The sequence below is a fragment of the Prionailurus viverrinus genome, chromosome C2 (assembly GCF_022837055.1).
Source record: "Prionailurus viverrinus isolate Anna chromosome C2, UM_Priviv_1.0, whole genome shotgun sequence".
NCBI classification, from domain to species: Eukaryota; Metazoa; Chordata; class Mammalia; order Carnivora; family Felidae; genus Prionailurus; species Prionailurus viverrinus.
Genome location: NC_062569.1, coordinates 105,121,160 through 105,139,763, shown reverse-complemented (window position 1 = coordinate 105,139,763; position 18,604 = coordinate 105,121,160). Strand labels below are relative to the sequence as shown.

Sequence of the window (18,604 nt, the reverse complement as noted above, 5' to 3'; positions counted from 1 at the left end):
GTCCTTTGTAGTTTGCTTCAAAGATCTGGATTTATCATTTCATCCATACTCTGGTTTTAAAAAATATGGGTGTATGAGTAGTAACTTGTATGAAGCCACATGAGACCATTTAATATTTTGTTCATTGTTTGCAGCTGTTTTCTTCAATAGCACTGGGTTGTAACTGAATTGTCTTAAGTCTAGATAGGATTACTCAGATGAATCATTACATATTTTTGATATTTAATTTAAGTGCTTCCATGTCATAATGGCTGATTCGGTAAAAAGCTTGAGTTATGTCACAAAATGACTAATAATATTGATAGAGCTGTAAGCCAGTACATGATATCCAGTTTCTAGAGTACAGAGTAGCTTGTTGATTGTAAAGAAATACAACTGGCAAAGGGGTAAGAAATTCTGTCTTAGTTGAATGTGATTTTAGTATTACCATTAGAGCATCCTAGCAACTAAACAAATGTATCTCACCTAGAAACTGAAATAACTGAATTCTTAAAAGTGATACAACTTAGGTATATGTCTATATTTGCAGTATTATTAATGTCAAATGTTCCATTTAGTTTTTGTGGACAACCTTTTGCTGATTTTGATCCTCTTTCCTATGTTTACTTCATCACTTTTAGCTAGAAAGTAATTTTTTTGGTAACATTTTTTTCTCTGTGGACATCTCCCCTTACTCCTCACCTTAAAAAAAAAAAAACAAAAAACAAAATAAAACAAAACTGTGTTGCTTCACTCATCTTTAAAACATTTAAAAGAAAAATTATAAGATTAATACCTGAACCACAGTTTATCTGGTTGGATTGGACCAGTCATTTAAAATAACTTGTATCTAGTTAGAATGTCAGTTTAATGTCCTGTTTTTCCAGTGGATTTGTGTGTAATTCTACACTTGATTTTAGCCAAAAACCTGACAAGTTATTGCCTATCTATAACTTTAATCTCAGAATTTCCGTTGAATAATTTTAGTGACTGTCTTTTGTTAAATTAAAATTGACCATAAACATTTTAGGCCACTTTCTCTAAATCGTGTTAGCATAGGAATTTTTATTAATTTGCCTGTTTTGGTTGTTTGGCCATTACTCATTTTGGGGGTATAATTTTGCTAAAGGACAAGAAGTGTCAGCTTTTTTGAAAGTCCTTCACGACTCACCATTTGCTTTTGGTCTTTCACAGAATCCTGCTGCATCACAGAAGCTGGAAATTCTGATGTTCCATTCAAATCACAATGGAAAGTCTTGACTTGACCGGTAAGAGCAGCATCACAGGTGCATCATACTTAGCTGGAAGCAGTGAAGCCGGCAAGAACTATGTGCTGTCCAAGCTGGTCTCCGCTTTTTCCTATCTGATACGTTCACCTTCCATGGTGATCAGGGAAGGGTGATACCTTTGTGTGGTTTTTGTCTTTTTTAGTGAATCACTTTTTTTTAAAGTGACATTTTAATCTCCATCATCAAGTAAGTTAAATTTTCCTTTAAAATCATGAATTAAAAAAAATTATGTCAAAATCTCTGATTAGTTTCCCCACAGTAATGACCTGTTGGCGGAACGTCCAATTTATTCAAGTCCTGAATATGTAGAGGTTATGTACCTAAATAAGTATTAAATGGGTCTAGTCCCCATAAGTTATTTTTGTTTGCACTGCCTTTGGCTTTAATTGAAAAATGAATTTGTATCAGAGCATTATGGAGTATTTTTTTGATCTGTTAAAAATAATAGAGGCAGGTGTACCAGCATTATGAAACTGTTTCAATATGAAAACCACACAGCGAAGAAAAACTTGAGATTGTAAAATATATATGTGACATATTATACCAAACTCTAAAACTCACAGATACTATAACTCTGTCCTCTTGTATATAAGTTACTTTCAGAGGAGAAGAGTTTTTTTTTAATGGGTTTAAGATATGGCAATAGTATTTTAAGATTAATCTTAATAATGGCTACTTAAATGCATAGAGTTGTCTCTTTCTGTGACTCGAAGGTGTGATTGCTGATGTCTGAACACTTTGTGGTGAACTGATGTTTTAAAGACAGGAATTTGATGTAAATTAAAATGAACAAATCTAGTAGATATTGTTTAGTTGTAGTTTTTAGGGTTTATTTTATGAACTTATTCATTAATTTTCTGATTAATAGAAAATCTTAAATCTTTTCCTGTTTTTAATTATTTTGATTTGTTAGCTTTTCAAATCTGTCTAGAATATCTGTGGCTACCTTCATGTTTTAGTAAGTATATGATTGAATATTGCTTTTATGACGTGGGTATAAATGTAAGGCTTCTGAGCCCTGCTGCTGAATGTCATTGTCTAAGATTGTACATGCAGTAAGTAACCCATGTACACCTTAGCTTGAATGTCTATTTACTTGGATATTTAAACGCCAGCAAAATCTTAAATGCCATTGAGAAGTTGGGACTTGGTTATCATTTTTCCTCCTTTCTGTGCTATCCTTGAAGGCACAATTAAGTTTCAAATACAGATTCTGGATTTAAGACTGCCAGTTTAGTGCACAGTTGATTTTGGTTTTACTGGGTCAGCAGAATAGACTATAGATATTTGAATATTGATACTGAAATTTTAAATTTGTTCTTCTCCATTGTTAATCCTGAAGGGAGTTGAATATAGTGAGGCCTAACGAAAATTAAATTTGTGGCAGTATTCTGAATTTGCTAAATATGAATACATATCTAGAAAGTAAAGCTGGAAACTTTATCTGATCTGTTCAGGAAACTAAATTGTTCATCAGCATTAGTATGGTGGTCTTGACTTAAGTAGCCCTCTGATCTGTGATTTCTGAATGTTAATCAGATAATTTCAATAAAATGTTTTTTATTGACTATAAGAAACTGACATAAATTCAAATTGCTGATAAAATTTAAGAAGCCTAAATGAAGATGACTAACACTATATACTTCTAGCTTACATTTATGATCATCTTAAATATAGTATTAACTAAGAAACAGAAAAGATGCCGTGTGAAACCAAGAGTAATTTAGGAAGCAGATCCTGGAAGATTTACATGGCAAAAAGATGCTAGAGTCCAATAAATGTAGGAAACATGATGTATCATTCAGTTTAGGCAAAGTTATGTTTCATTATCCAAAGAATTCCCAAATCTGAGTGGTTTATAGCAGTAAAAATGTATTTCTCACTCTTGTTCATGTTCTTGATGAATCAGCTGCCACTGTGCTCAATGTCCTCTTTGTCCCTGGACCAAACCTAAAGAAGCAACCTTTCTGGGATACAGAACTTTCTTTCTTTTCTTTCCTTTTCTTTTCCTTCTCCTTCGTTTATTTATTTATTTTGAGAGTGAGAGCACGAGCAGGGAAGGGGCAGAGAGAGAGAGAGAGAGAGAGAGAGAGAGAGAAAATCCCAAGCAGTCTCTGTGCTGTCAGCCTGGAGCCCAAAGCGGGGCTCAAACTCATGAACCGTGAGATCATGACATGAGCTGAAATCAAGAGTCAGACACTTAACCGACAGAGCCACCCAGGTGCCCTTGGGATGCATAACTCTTAAAGTGGAAGAAAAAAAAGGAATGATCGTGGAAACGTGAAAAACTGTTGGTTGTAAGTGGTACATGTCACTACCTCTCATTTCATTAGCCAAAACATGTCCCATGGTCAAGGAAAGGCTGATTGGGGTGCACAGTGCATATTTTACCTGTAATATCTGAACCTATGGCTCTTTTGGAGAGACAGAGTGCATGTAGTATTTTAAGCTTCCAAATGTCCATTCATTCTTTATAATGAATCTCTTTAACATGTCAAATTATTTGACCACGAATCCCTTCATTTTTATTAATCCAAAAAGAATACAGTGAACTATGTTACCCTATCTGTGACAAGTTCTAAGGAGTTTATTGATGTTTCAAGCATTGGAACTTGTCCCATCATAGAGTAAGGGGTTCTAGTATATTTAATAGACTTATTTGTATTGATCTCTACCTTGTAGGACTGTGAGAATTAAAAAAAGTATGCCAAATGCCTGATGTAGCACCTGGCACATAGGAAGCACTCAAGAAATGGTAGTTAAAAAAAGAAAATTGTGGTCAGAGTTTAAGAATCTTGAATGCACTATAAAATACCTTTCACAGACATCTGACAGTGTATATATATGTAAAATGTGTGTATATTTATATATAAACACAGAAGCATACCTCCAAGGTGTTTTAATATATTGTCCTTAATGTGTAAGAACCTATATATTCTCCTACAGTTCTACTGAAAGTACAGAGTGGTTTTGGCTTTATTACTATTATTTTTTGAAGTTCATTTATTTTGAGAGAGAGAGAGAGCAAGTGTGTGAGTGGGGGAGGGGCAGAGAGAGGAAGAAAGAGAGCATCCTAAGCAGGCTCTGTGCTATCGGTGTGGAGCCTGACCTGGGGCTTGATATCAGGACCATGAGATCACGACCTGAACTGATGTCAGGAGTCAGACGCTTAACCTACTGAGCCATCCACGTGTCCCAGAGTGGCTTTATTCTTAACAGCAAGAGAAAGAGTAAATCCTGCAGAAATATTAGCCCACCCTATGATCTAATAATTCACTTCTTACACTGAAAATACAGGAGTTTTAAGGACAGTGTGACTGCCAAATGTAGATATGTGCCCTTCACTCTGAATAGTAATAAGGTCTGGATTAAATCACATTTGATGAAATCTTGATGCAAGGTACAAGAACAGGAGAGAGTTCCAATGAAATTTTCTTTACCATGTAGAGTAAATGCCGTTTGGTGTCAAAAGAATAAACATTTCTATCAAGATTTTATGTAACAATTTTCCTTTTTTTGTTTGTTTCAGTGGAAAAATGTATTTTTATTAAAACATGGGGACAGCACCCAAGGGCAGAGAGAGCTTCCTGTTTCTATTTTCTAATGAGGGTTAAATTATTTAGACTCCTTCAAGACCTTCTCTATTGTTATTATCCCCTCCTACTCTCAGAATCAGGTACACCATAGTTGATACCTCTTATGGGTCAAAGCTGCATGCTGTCTCTAAAATGACAGTTTCATTTGTTTAATTTAGGAAAACATGTAAAATAATTTGAGGGAGTAAATTACTCTTCAAATTGTTCCAAATTCTTCACTTTATAAATGGGTTGTCTTTTTTTTTTTTTTTTCGTTTTAATTTAGAGGGAGAGTGTGTGCATGCAGGTGGGGAGAGGGGTAGAAGGAGAGAGAGATAGAATCCTAAGTAGGCTCCCCACTTGGCACAGTGCCTAACATGGGGCTCCATCCCACGACTCTATGATCATGACCTGAGCTGAAATCAAGAGTGGACACTCAGTTGACTGAACCACCCAGGTGCCTGTGTAAATGGATCATCATTGTAACTGTCTGTTATTCGACTGGATTATCAGTAAAAACTACCTAAAAATTGTAAGCTCTTTAGTTTTAGAGACGATCTAGTCTTCTTGTGCTGCCATAATAAAATACCACAGACTGGGTGGCTCAGACAACAGGATTTTATTTTCTCACAGTTCTGTGGTCTAAAGTCCATCATGAACAGGATACAGGCAAATTCTGTTTTTGCTGAGGTCTCCCTTCCTGGCTTGTAGATGGCCACCTTCTTGCTGTGTACCACATGGACTTTTCTCTGTGCGTGTGGAGTAGCAAGCTCTGGGGTCTCTTCCTCTTCTTAACAGGACACTAGTTCTGTTGGATAGTGGTCCTACTCTATGATCTTACTTGACCTTTACCTACTTTTCAGGCCTATCTCCAAGTACAGTCACATTAGGATGTGGGGCTTCACCCTCTGAATTTGAGGGCTATTAAGTCAGTTCATAACAGAAGTAATCACTTTTTTGTACCGAAGAGTGAAGTGAAGGTTAAAAAAAATACTTTCTATGAATCTATAAACAAGAAAACCTCACTTATTACAGTTTAAAATTCTAAAAATATCAATGTATCTTTGAGGTGGGAGACATTTGGAATCACTAATTCATATTTCTTCCACTTTGAAGTCACCATGCATGAAAATGAGTTTCTTACAAGTGAAAGAATCAAGTCTAAGAACTGAAAATCAGAGTGATTTGTATAATGGAGGAATTACATCATTGAAAAGTTGATTTCCATGTGTATTCATTGCTTATAGGAATAGAATATATTTGAAAATTAGTATGAAGAGTAACTCAATTACTCTTTGGGTTATACCTTTTTCTGTTTACTATAATCAAGCCAATTCACATTTTTCTAGGCAGTGTTCTTTTACTTTGAGTTGTTTGTGAACTCAAACAGGGAAATGGCATGTAGAGTTGTCCTTTGAATAACGCCGTTATTAGGAGCACCAACCGCTTGCAGGTTGAAAATCTGTGTGTAACTTTTGACTCCACAAAAACTTGCCTACTAACAGCCCACTGTTGACCAGAAACTTAACCTGTAACATAAAGTCAATTAACACATATTTTGTGTGTTTTATGTATTATATGGCATAATAAATTTTAACTTATCAAAATTTAATAATAAATATATTAATAAATTATTATATGCCATAATAAAGCAAGCTAGTGAAAAGAAAATGTTATTAGGAAAATCATAAGGGAGAGAAAATATATTTCCAGTACTGCACTGTATTTGTCAAAACAATTTTGTGTATATGTGGACGCACATATTGATCAAGAGTCAGCTATACTTAAGATTTTGGCAAATGGAAAGAAAAGATTGTGTATTTAAAGTAATGCCAACAGAAGTCAAGAAGTCCTAAATCTGTTATGTCTCCTTGTTATATCTACCTGTTTACCTCCCTCACTCCCTTTTTTATCCCTTTTTTCCTTCTTCTCTCCTTTCCTCAGATATCAGCTCATAAGTCAGGTAATGATTGCTAAGATTTCTCAAATAATAGTCTAAATATAATTCATTGACCATCTGTGTAGTACTTCTTTCTTTCTATATATAGTGTACCTTTTCTATTAGATAAATCAATTGGTGGATGTTTGAGATTCGTTATAGGTTAATAGTACATTTACTTGTTGGATATTGATATAGACTCCACATAAGTCTCTTAGTTTTATCTTTGAATTATTGTAAGTATACCTATTGTATCTCTTGAATAATTTCAGTTTCTGATGATTTGATGCCTATCTAAAACAGAAAATTTAATCAAAAGAAACAAAATTCGGAGACTTAAACATCTTCGTGTAAAAATAATTTTAAATTGATTTATAAAATTTATCATCTCACCTTGTGTATTTATAGACTAAAGGATAAGCCATTGAGCAGTGGTCTAATTTTGTGGATGTTAGTTTAATTGGTTGAAAGGTATTTTAACTCTTATTTACTTTTTATTAAGGTTGTTTTTTTTAATGTTTGTTTTTGAGAGAGACAGCGTGAGCAGGGGAGGGGTGGAGACACACACACACACACACACACACACACACACACACACACACAATCAGAAACAGGTTCCTGGCTCCAAGCTGTCAGCACAGAGCCTGACGTGGGGCTCAAACTCATGAACTGTGAGATCATGACTCGAGTCGAAGTTGGACATTCAACTGACTGAGCTATCCAGGTGCCCCATTTTTTAAAAGTTTTTAAAAAATGTTTGTTTATGAGAGACTACATGGCACATGTGCAAGTAAGCAGGGGAGAGGCAGAAAGAGAGGGAGAGAAAGAATCACAAGTAGGCTCTGTACTGTCAGCATAGAGCCCAACTTGGGGCTTGATCTCATGAATAGGAGATCATGACATGAGCAGAAATCAAGGTTTAGATGCTTAACTGACTGACCTTCCAGGTGCCCCTTGATTCTTATCTACTTTTGATTTCAATTTCACTCTAAAACTATTTACAAGAATGACTCAAACTCAAAAGCCTTGTATACAGTACATTTTAGTAGAATATTTCTTCTGAACAATAAAATTAGTCTACTGATTATGGTATTTACTAGTTAAGGACAGTATAAATTCAGGCATGACTTCATTCCATGCATTAATACTTCCCTGAAATGTCGGGAATAAATTAAATTTTTATTTTTTTCATTTAATTTTTGTTTGTTTTAGAGAGAGAAGGTGGGGAAAAGAGAGGGAGGGGGAGAGAGAGAGAGAGAGAGAGAGAGAGAGAGAGAGAGAATGAATCCCAAGCAGGCTCCATGCCTTGTGGGGCTGAATCCCCATGATCCTAGGATCATGACCTGAGCCAAAATCAAGAGGCTGATGCTCAACCAACTAAGCCACCCAGACACCCCTAAATTAAGTATTTTTATCCTGACATTGGTATTCCCTTTGATCTCTATTATAGAGAAATGTGTTTTCCCAGGAAAATAAATGGATCTAATGGCGCCAAATTTCTCATAACATACTTGTCAAAATTTCCGTGTATTTTAGTGTAAAATATATACTGCATTTACTGGATATTCTGTATGTACACATTTAAGTGTAAGTAGTAAGTATGTATGAGTGTATGCATATAGTTTCTTCATATAACCTCTTCAAGAAACTAAGTTCCTTAGTTTTACACTGGAGTCTTTTTGTTCATGGCTGCATCCCCCAAATCTGGAAACCGTGTTTGGCATATGGAAGTTGTTTTGTTTAGTAAACATTTGATAAAGTAGTATTACCAGAATTCATGTTTCGTTGACCCTATATTCATTGAACTTGGTGTTAATATGTATCCCCTGGTCTACCTGCAGATAATTATTTTTCCCAGTCTGAATTGAGGGAGAATTAAGCCATTCTTCAAAAGTAAAAGTCTCTCTGTGCTTTTCAGTTGGCAGTTAGTCCTATAATCAATAAATGTTAAAAGGGCTGAAGAACTTAAAATGAGCAGCAGAAAGTTTCTGGGTGCCTATTGACTCCTTTATAGCATGCATCGAGTCAACAAGGTTTATTAAGACCTTTGCCAAGTACTTCCCTAACAGTCAATCAGCAGCCCTGCGAGTGGAATGCATGTGAATGTCTGAGATTTAGGGGAGGGAAGTTGGTTCAACGGGGCTTGAAGAGATGCTGTGTGTATGGTACCTGGATTCAGTTAATATATACCAAAAATGTAAGCTGAAGTCCACAGTTAGGTGTTTTATTCTTGCAGGGCGGGGGGAGGGCAGTGGTGGTGTTTATCTTTAGGGCATTTCTGTATTTGAGTTAATCTGTGAAGATGATGGATAAGAATGTTGTGTCTTGGTTTTATATAGACTTGTACAATTTGCTTAGTTTAGTTTGCAGTTGTTCTGCCTCTGCCATTACTATTCTTAAAAAGCAGCTAAATCATGTAACTATTTCAGGGTTCCTTAACATTTACTGTAAGACCATTTATTATCAAGTGTCTCTTCATGGCCGAAGTGGTCCACTTCAGGTGATGTTTTAAGGCACTAAACATTGCCATTAGGCACTTACAGTGGACAGGTTTCTTGAGAGAGCCAGCTGCATGGGGAGGAAGTGGCTCTAAAGAAGGCTTAAATAATAAAAGGCTACCGTTTATCTGATGAACACTGTCCTAAAACATTCTCAGTTCTGCCACACTAATTCCAATGAAGAATTGCCAAATTAGAGAGACACTGAAACCTACAAAATGTGAGGTGCATGCATGCACAGAGTAGTGTATGTCCTTCTGTCCATCCAGGCACCACCTGGATGGACACATACATGAAACTCTGAACCATGCCCTCAAAATAGTTTTGAATACCTACTGTGTTTTCAGCATTATTAGAGTTCCCAAGTCTTCACATTAGGTACATGATAATGTAAAAGAGACAATGGTAAAGTTTGAAATCAGTAGCCGCAGACCATCTCCTTGTGAAATAACAAAGCTCTTGCTGTAGCAGTGGTTTTGTCTCGCTGTTTGAGGAAGCATATGACTCATGGTTCAATTCATTTGGTGATGTGAACCCTTTTTAAAGGAATGATAGCTTTCAGGTTTGAAACGTTAGTTGTTTCTCTTAAAATGGTAGGTGTTGCCTTTAGTAGTCACTGAAGAGTTTCGCTTTTTAGAGAACATAAGATAAATCTCTCTAATGAGGCTTTTATAATCTATCTTGTTGATGGTAAAGGTGTACCAGTTTTGTCTCTTTTTATGAGTTTTAATCATCACAATCCTAGAATTTTTTATGGATTATTTCTATTGTAATAAAATGTTTCATACATTAGAATTTATAATGCGCCTAAGAAAAAAATACTCTAGGGGCGCCTGGGTGGCGCAGTCGGTTAAGCGTCCGACTTCAGCCAGGTCACGATCTCGCGGTCCGTGAGTTCGAGCCCCATGTCGGGCTCTGGGCTGATGGCTCAGAGCCTGGAGCCTGTTTCTGATTCTGTGTCTCCCTCTCTCTCTGCCCCTCCCCCGTTCATGCTCTGTCTCTCTGTCCCAAAAATAAATAAAACGTGGAAAAAAAAAATTAAAAAAAAAAGAAAAATAAAAAAAAGAAAAAAATACTCTAGAAGTTTTACTTCATATTGCTTATACACATTCTTATTCTTGCCTCTAGATTGTCAACTGCATAAATACTCACTATTGCTTCCTGGAGATTAATATGGATAGGCAAAAACATAAAGGTTTTCTTATGGAAGACAGATTTAAATGTGTCACTTTTGTTTGTTTGAGCTGTAGCTTGATCCTTAGAAATGAGGGCTGTGGATTCAGATGGACTCAAGACTAACCTGAATCTGCTTTTACTGTGATTGGGTTGTGGGAAAGTTACCTAGGTTCATCTGTGAAATGGAGGGAATACTGATCATACAAGGTTGTTGTGAGGATTAAAAATGCCAGAAGATGCAATGCCAATTCAGAACTTGACAGGCACTGTTGAGAAAATGTGTTTGTTCTCAAAATGGACAGTAAGTAAAAAGTGGAATTTGACCTTTTGGCTTCTTAACCATTCCTTGAAATTGAATTTCAGGCATTTTATTGTCTCCATTCACAATAAAAGAAATGTCCAGCTTCATCGTGTACGCATCTTTATTACATTGGAAGTCTTTATTGAATACAGGATGGACTTGATTTGAATCATTAGGAAAGAATAATGTTTGTGCTTTATATGGTTAGATACTTTAAAATATTTTCCACACAGTCATATGTGATAGAGGTTTGATTTTTAGATTTCCCCCAGTTTGTTTTGCAATTTATTAAAACCTAATCAAAACTCAAGCATATGAAAATGTTGATGTCATCTATCATTAAGTGGATTGTAGTTACTTTAGGATTATTATTGCTTTATATTCTTGGTATTAACAATTATTACCTGAAACAAATTATTTAAGTATTACAGTAAAGTTTTATAAACTTTTTTTTTCAAATACTATTTTAGCAAGACAACGAAATGTATTATGAATTCTTAATGGCTTTTAAAGTATGACAGCCATTTCATAAATTGGTTCTCTGAACCTGATAACTATAAAACATTTAAAAAATTTAAATACCTAATTCAGTCATGAGTTAACTCTACTAGTTTATTCATAAATTAGAGAAGCAAAATTTCCCTTCATTTTTAGGTCACTGGTTTAACATTTCACAATTAATTGATCCAAGAGAAGCAAGTATTTTTCTACATTTGCAGAAAATGCTAACTCTGTGAAAGTACTTATTTCATAATAATTTTCATGCACATGAGCATGAACTAATACAACTTGGTCTTTGTCACTAATATCAGTAGGTATACTAATTAATTTTGAATATAATTGACATATTTATTAATTTTGAATATTTCTGTAATTGATATATCTAAGGTTGTTTTGAAGATAATTTAGTATCTGTGAAAATACCTGATTCCTTCTAAAAGCTGTTCTGTAAGCTAGCATGAATGTGTTAGGTGTTTGTGGTCTTTTTATAGCAATTTTGCCTTTTCCTAGTTGATTATGTGTGCATTCTAACCATAAAAACCATGGATTTTATAGACTTATTATATACTTTTCCAATTATTAGTGTATATTAAAATTCTAAACCTTTCTAGCCCATCTATGAGCATGTTTGCATTCTTCAGCTCTGTCTTATTTCTTTAATTTTTTTAAAAGTATATTTATTTTTGAGAGAGAGAAAGAGAGAGAGAGAAGCAGGGGGAGAGGGGAAAGAGAGAGAATCCCAAGCAGGCTCCACACTGTCCACGCAGAGCCCAATACAGGACTCAAACTCATGAACTGTGAGATCATGACCTGTGAGATCATGACCTGAGCCGAAACCCAAGAGTCAGACGCTTAACCAACTGAGCCACACAGATGCCCTGTTTTGTTTCTTTTTAGAGCCTGAACGGTCTTCAGTAATTTTACTGGAAAAAATGTTTTGTGTAAAAGATAAAGTAATATATTTTCTGTTCCTCTGTTTGTTTAATAAATATTTAGTGCTATGTGGAACTATTTAGTATTTAGGAACTACTACGTGCAAGTTATTGTTTTAGACAATGTCAGAGTTACAATATGATAATAGGGGAAATCTAAACAGGAAAGAGAGACAAACCTCATTAAGAATTGAGGAAGGTCTTAAATCTCAGGTAGAAAAACTAAGTAAGACTACCTACAGGGGAAAATACTAAAGTCTGGACAAAGCTAATAGACCCCTTTTGCCATTTGGGATGGGCTGTGTATAAAGGTAAAATGGAAAACCTAGAAAAGCCAAATGTAAGAGAACCTTGAATGTCAGGGTAAGTTTACTGTTTTTTCTCCTTAAAAGCAAATGGGCCACTGGAAAATTTTGAGCAGGTGATATTTAAAAGGGATGGATTGGAAGGGAAAAGAGGTAGGCATTGGAAAGATTGGTTTAAGGGACTTAGCAAATCCTAGGTAAGAAGAAGTTGTTCTTCTGATAGCGTTTGCATGTTGTAAATGGAACCACTGTGAGAGACATGAAGGTTATACCCTGTCTGGATGTAGTTCAAAATGTTAAATTGAGGTATTCAACTCACAAAATCAAATAAGTCTTTTTTCCAATTTGCAGGGCAAATATTAATAGATACTCAGTTTTAAGGATTCCTTCAATGAAGATTTTCTCAAACGCTTGGTACCAACTATTCAGCTTGTGTATGTGTGTCTGTGTGTATTTCATGATTATAAATTCAGCTTTCACTGTGTTTCTCAAAGAATACACATCCTGTCTTGTCGCTTGAACCAAATTACTAATCCGTAGGATTTGGCAACAGACAGAACCTGTGCTGAGGCTGCAGAGGGTATCATAAGAGGGAAGGAAGCAGTGGGGGTGTTGAGATAGCTTTTTAATTTAAGCGTGGGTGTTCAGACAGTACTGCTACCAGGAGAGAGATGGTGGTAGAAGCTGATTTGGGGAAGGGGGTGGGTACAGTATAGAATGGATTGGATTTGAAATGCAGAGAGGATATCCATGGGATTATGTATAGGATGTAGTTATAAATTGGTAAGAGCTTGGGAGAGAGTCAGGCTAAAGATAAATGTAGCTTAGGAGAGGTAGAGCTTGAAACTGAGTATTGGTGAAAGTAGGAAATATGGCTGGTTAAGACAGAACATTGGAAAACACCCACCTATTCTCTGTTAAGAGAAGTCTAAAGGAAAGAAAAGCAATCAGATCTGTGGTGGGAAAAGCAAGAGAGTATAGTACCAAAGAAGATGGGGAAGAGTTTCCAACAAAAATGTTGGAAAATGTAGAGCGCTAACTGCCCCAAACAGTGTTTGGGTTAGGGTGATTCAGGAGCCCTTTGGGGAAAGCAGTTTTTGTAGATTGGTCAAGGCAGCAGAAGCCACTTGTATAGTGTTTCCAGTATTCCCTGTTTTACATGTTCTTGATTGTCTTTTTAGCTGAAACTGTATGTTAAGCCACTGTTTTCATGGAGTAATCTATAATGACTTACAGTTCTGCTCCCTGGGAGCATGGAACTCCTCTTCTGTAAATGTAGTTTTAATATTCTTTCCTTTAAATATGTTGCCTTAGACTGTTTCAGATCAAAACTTATCCAGGTGCTAATATCATTTCCTCAAATGCACTGAAGTGACTTTCTTTAAAATATCAGCAAACTACTTTATAAATGCCTCTCCTGTAGGACTTATATTATAATTGACATTACAGAGGGATGAATAATGAATTCCCTGTCTTTGCCAGCTCTTCTTTTACACTAAGTACAGTGATGCTTTAAATAAGGCCCACCGGTTTAATAAAGATCCTGTCGAAAGCTCTTCAGAGTAGTAGGCCACCTGCATATGAAATTTCTGGGTTAGAATCTGATACGTAACCACTTTTGTTTCCATCTGCAGAAAATAGACTCACCCTAATTGCTAGTAATGATTTAATGATGAAAACTCCACTTGTCATCATTTGCATTTTTCCTTCTGTTGTGTGTGTGTGTGTGAGAGAGAATATAGTTTTTCTAGTCTTCACAGTGACTCTAGACATGTGTAGTTATCATTATTCCTATTTTCTATAGGAGGGAACTGAGGCTTAGAATCTTGAAATTGTCTGAGCTTTTTGGCTAATTAAAAACAGAGCCAAGATTCAAATCAGCATTTTCTGACTTTCAAGACCATGTTCTCTACGTGGCCCATGCAGTTTTGTGAATTACTTGAAAGTTGAGCTATATTTAATACCCTTGATGGCAACAATTCATTCTGGTGTGGGGGCTCAACTTCTCATTATTTTCTTAGCCTTTTCCTCCAAGTAGGGAAGAAGAGATCACTTTCATTTGTTTGAACATATTGCCATTTGCCATTATTGGTTATCAGGTACTTTTCTGTGTATTTAATGCCATTATGTATATATGTTAATTTTCACATCAGCTCTATGAGAGGTGGATTTATTTCCTCCAACATTTTATTATGAACTTTTCAAACATCATTATACACTCATATACTCACCATTTAGATTTGACTGTTAACATTTTAATTATACTTGTTTTATTACATATCTGTAACCTATCCATCATCAGTTCATTTTTGACTTAGTTGCAAGTAAACTAAAGATATCACTACACCTCTGTAAATACTTCAGCATACCTATTATGGAATACAGTTCAATATTTACAACTTGTTAATACAAAATTTACATTTAGTGAAGTGCACAAATCTTAAATGTACATTTCTCTGAGTTTTGATAAATGCATACACCTGTGTAACCCAAGTACCTATCAAGATATAAAACATTGCTATTGGTAGGTGTCTCTTCTATTCACATTTTGTAGATAAGGAAACTGAAACACAGAGAGGTTAGTGATCTGCCTGAGGTCACACTGCTAATAAGTTGCAGAGTGGGAATTCAAACTCTGGCAGTCTGGCTGCAGGGTTTGTGTCTTAAGCACACCACCATACTGTCTGGGGATTATTCTCACATACTCAGGTATCCTTTTACATTTGTGTGTACAGATGTAATATTTATTTTTTACATAGGTGTGTAGAAGTAGTATGTTTGGGATTAGAATAGAAATGCTGTTCTAGAAATGCATCATTTCTTTGCAAGCAGTTTATGGCAAGAGAATCTAAGAGGGAAAAATACCTACTTTCATTGAAATATTTGGGTGAATTGAGAATACAGAGTCTGTATAACTCTGTCTTACCTGGATCCTTGATTAATGTTTCCATGTAAAGTGATAGTTTCCTAATGACAACACTGAAATTCAGGAAAATCCTGAAGTGCCACTTGAACAATGAAGGGTAAATGATGTTCAGTATAATTTTTTCTTCAGCATATTTTTGCCCCATTATAATTAGTAGAAAATTGTTCATCTATGTGTGGTGTATGTAGTACTACTCACGTTGATATCTCAGTCTCCCAAATAATGAAATTAACCAATTTGGGATTTATAGTTATGAAATTTGTGAAGTTTCTGACAGGAGTATAATTTTCTGACTTTTCTAAATAAATTACATAAAAATCTGAATAAGGACTGGAATAGATTATATTAATGTTTGTGCGGTTTTTGTTTTTGTGTTTTTTTGGTTGGCAATGCTTAGGTGTATCGTCCCTATGAAAATAAATCGTATCTCTTTCCTACATTGTGTTCAAAGCACAAGCTGTATCTGAAACGTTGACTAGTACTCTTTATTCATTGTCCATGTTATGAAAAAGCAGCCGTTATAGGTATTAAAAAATTGTAAGTATTGCTTAGAAAGCAAATTAAAAAATAAATAAAAGCATGTAGTCAGCAAAACCTAGCCAGTCACTAGAGGGCAGAACAGCACTATATTTTAGGCCTCATTTGAAAATTTCTGGTTTAAAAATTGCTGAACTTAGAAAAATATATTGATGCAGAATTAAATAGAAATTTCTTTGTATTCTTATTATCTTGTCTTGCTGTGAAATCCAATAACATGCTTACCCTTGTATCAGAGGAGCTTTCTGGCAATTACATTGCTTTCAAAAGCAATGATTATTTAGAAGAGTGTAAGTATCCCTCAAGAGAAAATACTAAAGCAATAGTAATAGAAAGAATAATGCATTAAGTGATTTCTTTTTTTAATTAAAAAAACATTTGTAATGTTTATTTATTTTTGAGAGAGAGAGAGAGCGTGAGTAGAGGAGGGGCAGAAAGAGAGAAAGACACAGAGTCCAAAGCAGGATCCAGGCCCTTGAGCTGTCAGCACAGAGCCTGACACGGGGCTCGAATTCACAAACCATGAGATCATGACCTGAGCCGAAGTTGGACACTTAACCAACTGAGCCACCCAGATGCCCCTAAATCATTTCTACTATAGTACCCTGAAATCGAATTGCATGCAGTATAGACTTCAGTTGAGACATGAGAGAATAAGTTTGAGACAAGCTTAGTAGTATTTAAATCTAAGAATTCATTGAAACATGGAGCATTTTTTGATCTTTCAGCTGAAATGTGTTGAATCATTAAGACTTTGAAATTACCAAGTTATAAAAGCAATGAACTAACTCTAGCTTCTTTTTTAAATGTTAAAATTTTATCAAGTGGCCATTCACTTAATTCACTTAATTTGTTTGAAATTTTCTATCATTCTGATATAGTTTCATCTTGACTTACTTTTTCTGATAGATTTTTAAAATAAATGAAGCACTGAGGTAGTGTCCTAGTGAGTAAACTGAGTAGTTCAGTGTCTCAAAAGAAAACTTTATTTTGAATGTGTAGTTTGGATTTATATGATTTATACAGGATTTATTTTTTTTTGAAGTTTATTTATTTATTTCAAGAGAGATAGAGATATTGTAAGCGGGAGAGGGGCAGAGAGAAGAGAGGGCGAGAGAACATCCCAAGCAAGCTCCATGCTGTCAGCACAGAGCCTGAAATGGGGCTTGAACTCATGAAACTGCGAGATCATGACCTGAGCTGAAACCAAAAGTCAGATGCCTAACTGACTGAGCCACCCAGGTACCCCTATACAGGATTCATTTCTAATAGAGAACGTGGGATATCAGAAAACGCATTGGATTTTGGAATCAGAAGAATTGGGGCTCCAATTATCATCTTGCTTATGACCTTAAACAAGTCACTTTAGCCCTCTGGAGTAAACATTTTCTAAGTTGGAGAATTGGAAAAAGTAAATATATATATTATTTACAGCTGGGTCATTTTGAGGATTAGGTGTTTGTGTCTGTGTATGTGTGTCTCCAAAGATGAGACTGTAAAGACAAATTTTAATAGATAATGATGTAAGCTCAGAAAAACCTTAGAAATAACTTTGAAATGATTATCTTATAAATGTAGTAACACGAGGGCACTTATTACACACTGTAGAGTACCAAAAATGTAGTTTCAATCCAAAGTGAGATTGCTGACTTCCTCCCTGTCTCTCGAGTGTCTCTGGCTGCTTAGCTTCTCTGTAACTCTTGACTCTTTGCTCCTCTTACACCATGCTCTGTTTGTTTCCGTGTTTCCTCTCTCTGTGTTTCTCCTGACTGTCTTTGGTCTCTCTCTGTGTTTTTCTTGTCCCAGGCACCCTCAGGAAGACCCCAAGCCTCTAGCAGTACCTGGTATCATCTCCAGCATGTTTATAGATGTGGAGGATTCACTGGGATATTGAGAAATACCAGAGGCGAGTTGTTCTACCGTAGTAAGTCAATCAGCATTTACTAAGTGACTACTGTTTACAGAGCACAGTCGGTGATGCGTTGGGCAAAGAAGAATGAGTTAGGGCATAGCTGAGAAAAAATAAATCTGTAATCTCTTCTAAGTGGTCCTTGCAGGCTAGACACACATGCAAATGAAAACAGCAAAATAAAAAGCTGACAAATAATTGCATAGCTGAGTGGTGTGGTATGTGTGCTGCACAGGCCCAGAGTTGATGGAGTAGAGAAAACCAGGTGGTACTATTCAGGTTTCCTGCATGAGTTTAAAGTAGGATTGGAAGAAAGATACAGGAAGAGAGGGTGGAAGTGAGTAATTTCTGTGAGGCTTGGCCAGCCTGTTGGATTGTCTGTGAGTGAATTCCTGATGGGAGGGTAGTAAAATAAAGAGTGCTAAGCTATAGCCTACCAACAGCTGACTTGCCTTCAACTTCTTAGAGAAATTCAAGTTATGAAAAGAAGTACAGCCTAGTTGAGACTTCCCATAAACATAAGTGGTATCTGTTGCCAGCTTTAGAATTTATAGAGTTTAAGGCTAAATTGTGACTATGAAATAATAAAGAGGTACCCTATGACATAAAATGAGTACATGCCATTAGAATGGAATCTAGGGATGCATTTAATTTTTAATTTTAATTTTTATTTATTTTTTATTTTGAGAGAGAGAGTGTGAGTAAGGGAGAAGGGCAGAGGGGGAGACAGAGAAAAT

The 18,604-nt window shown here is 35.6% G+C and overlaps 1 protein-coding gene across 11 annotated transcripts in view; it reads left to right on the top strand.

The window, feature by feature from the left end:
- BBX (BBX high mobility group box domain containing) overlaps positions 1 to 18,604 on the top strand; it is a 286,902-nt gene that overhangs the window by 112,058 nt on the left and 156,240 nt on the right. For 7 of the 11 annotated variants that reach the window (XM_047875041.1, XM_047875040.1, XM_047875030.1 and 4 more), the window contains one exon: positions 1,174 to 1,247. The gene's annotated coding sequence lies outside the window, so the exon portion shown is untranslated. Of the gene's footprint in view, positions 1 to 365; positions 387 to 1,173; positions 1,248 to 1,269; positions 1,455 to 17,764; positions 17,883 to 18,604 lie in introns of those variants that run through there. The other 4 variants (XM_047875036.1, XM_047875037.1, XM_047875039.1 and 1 more) reach the window with 4 other exon arrangements.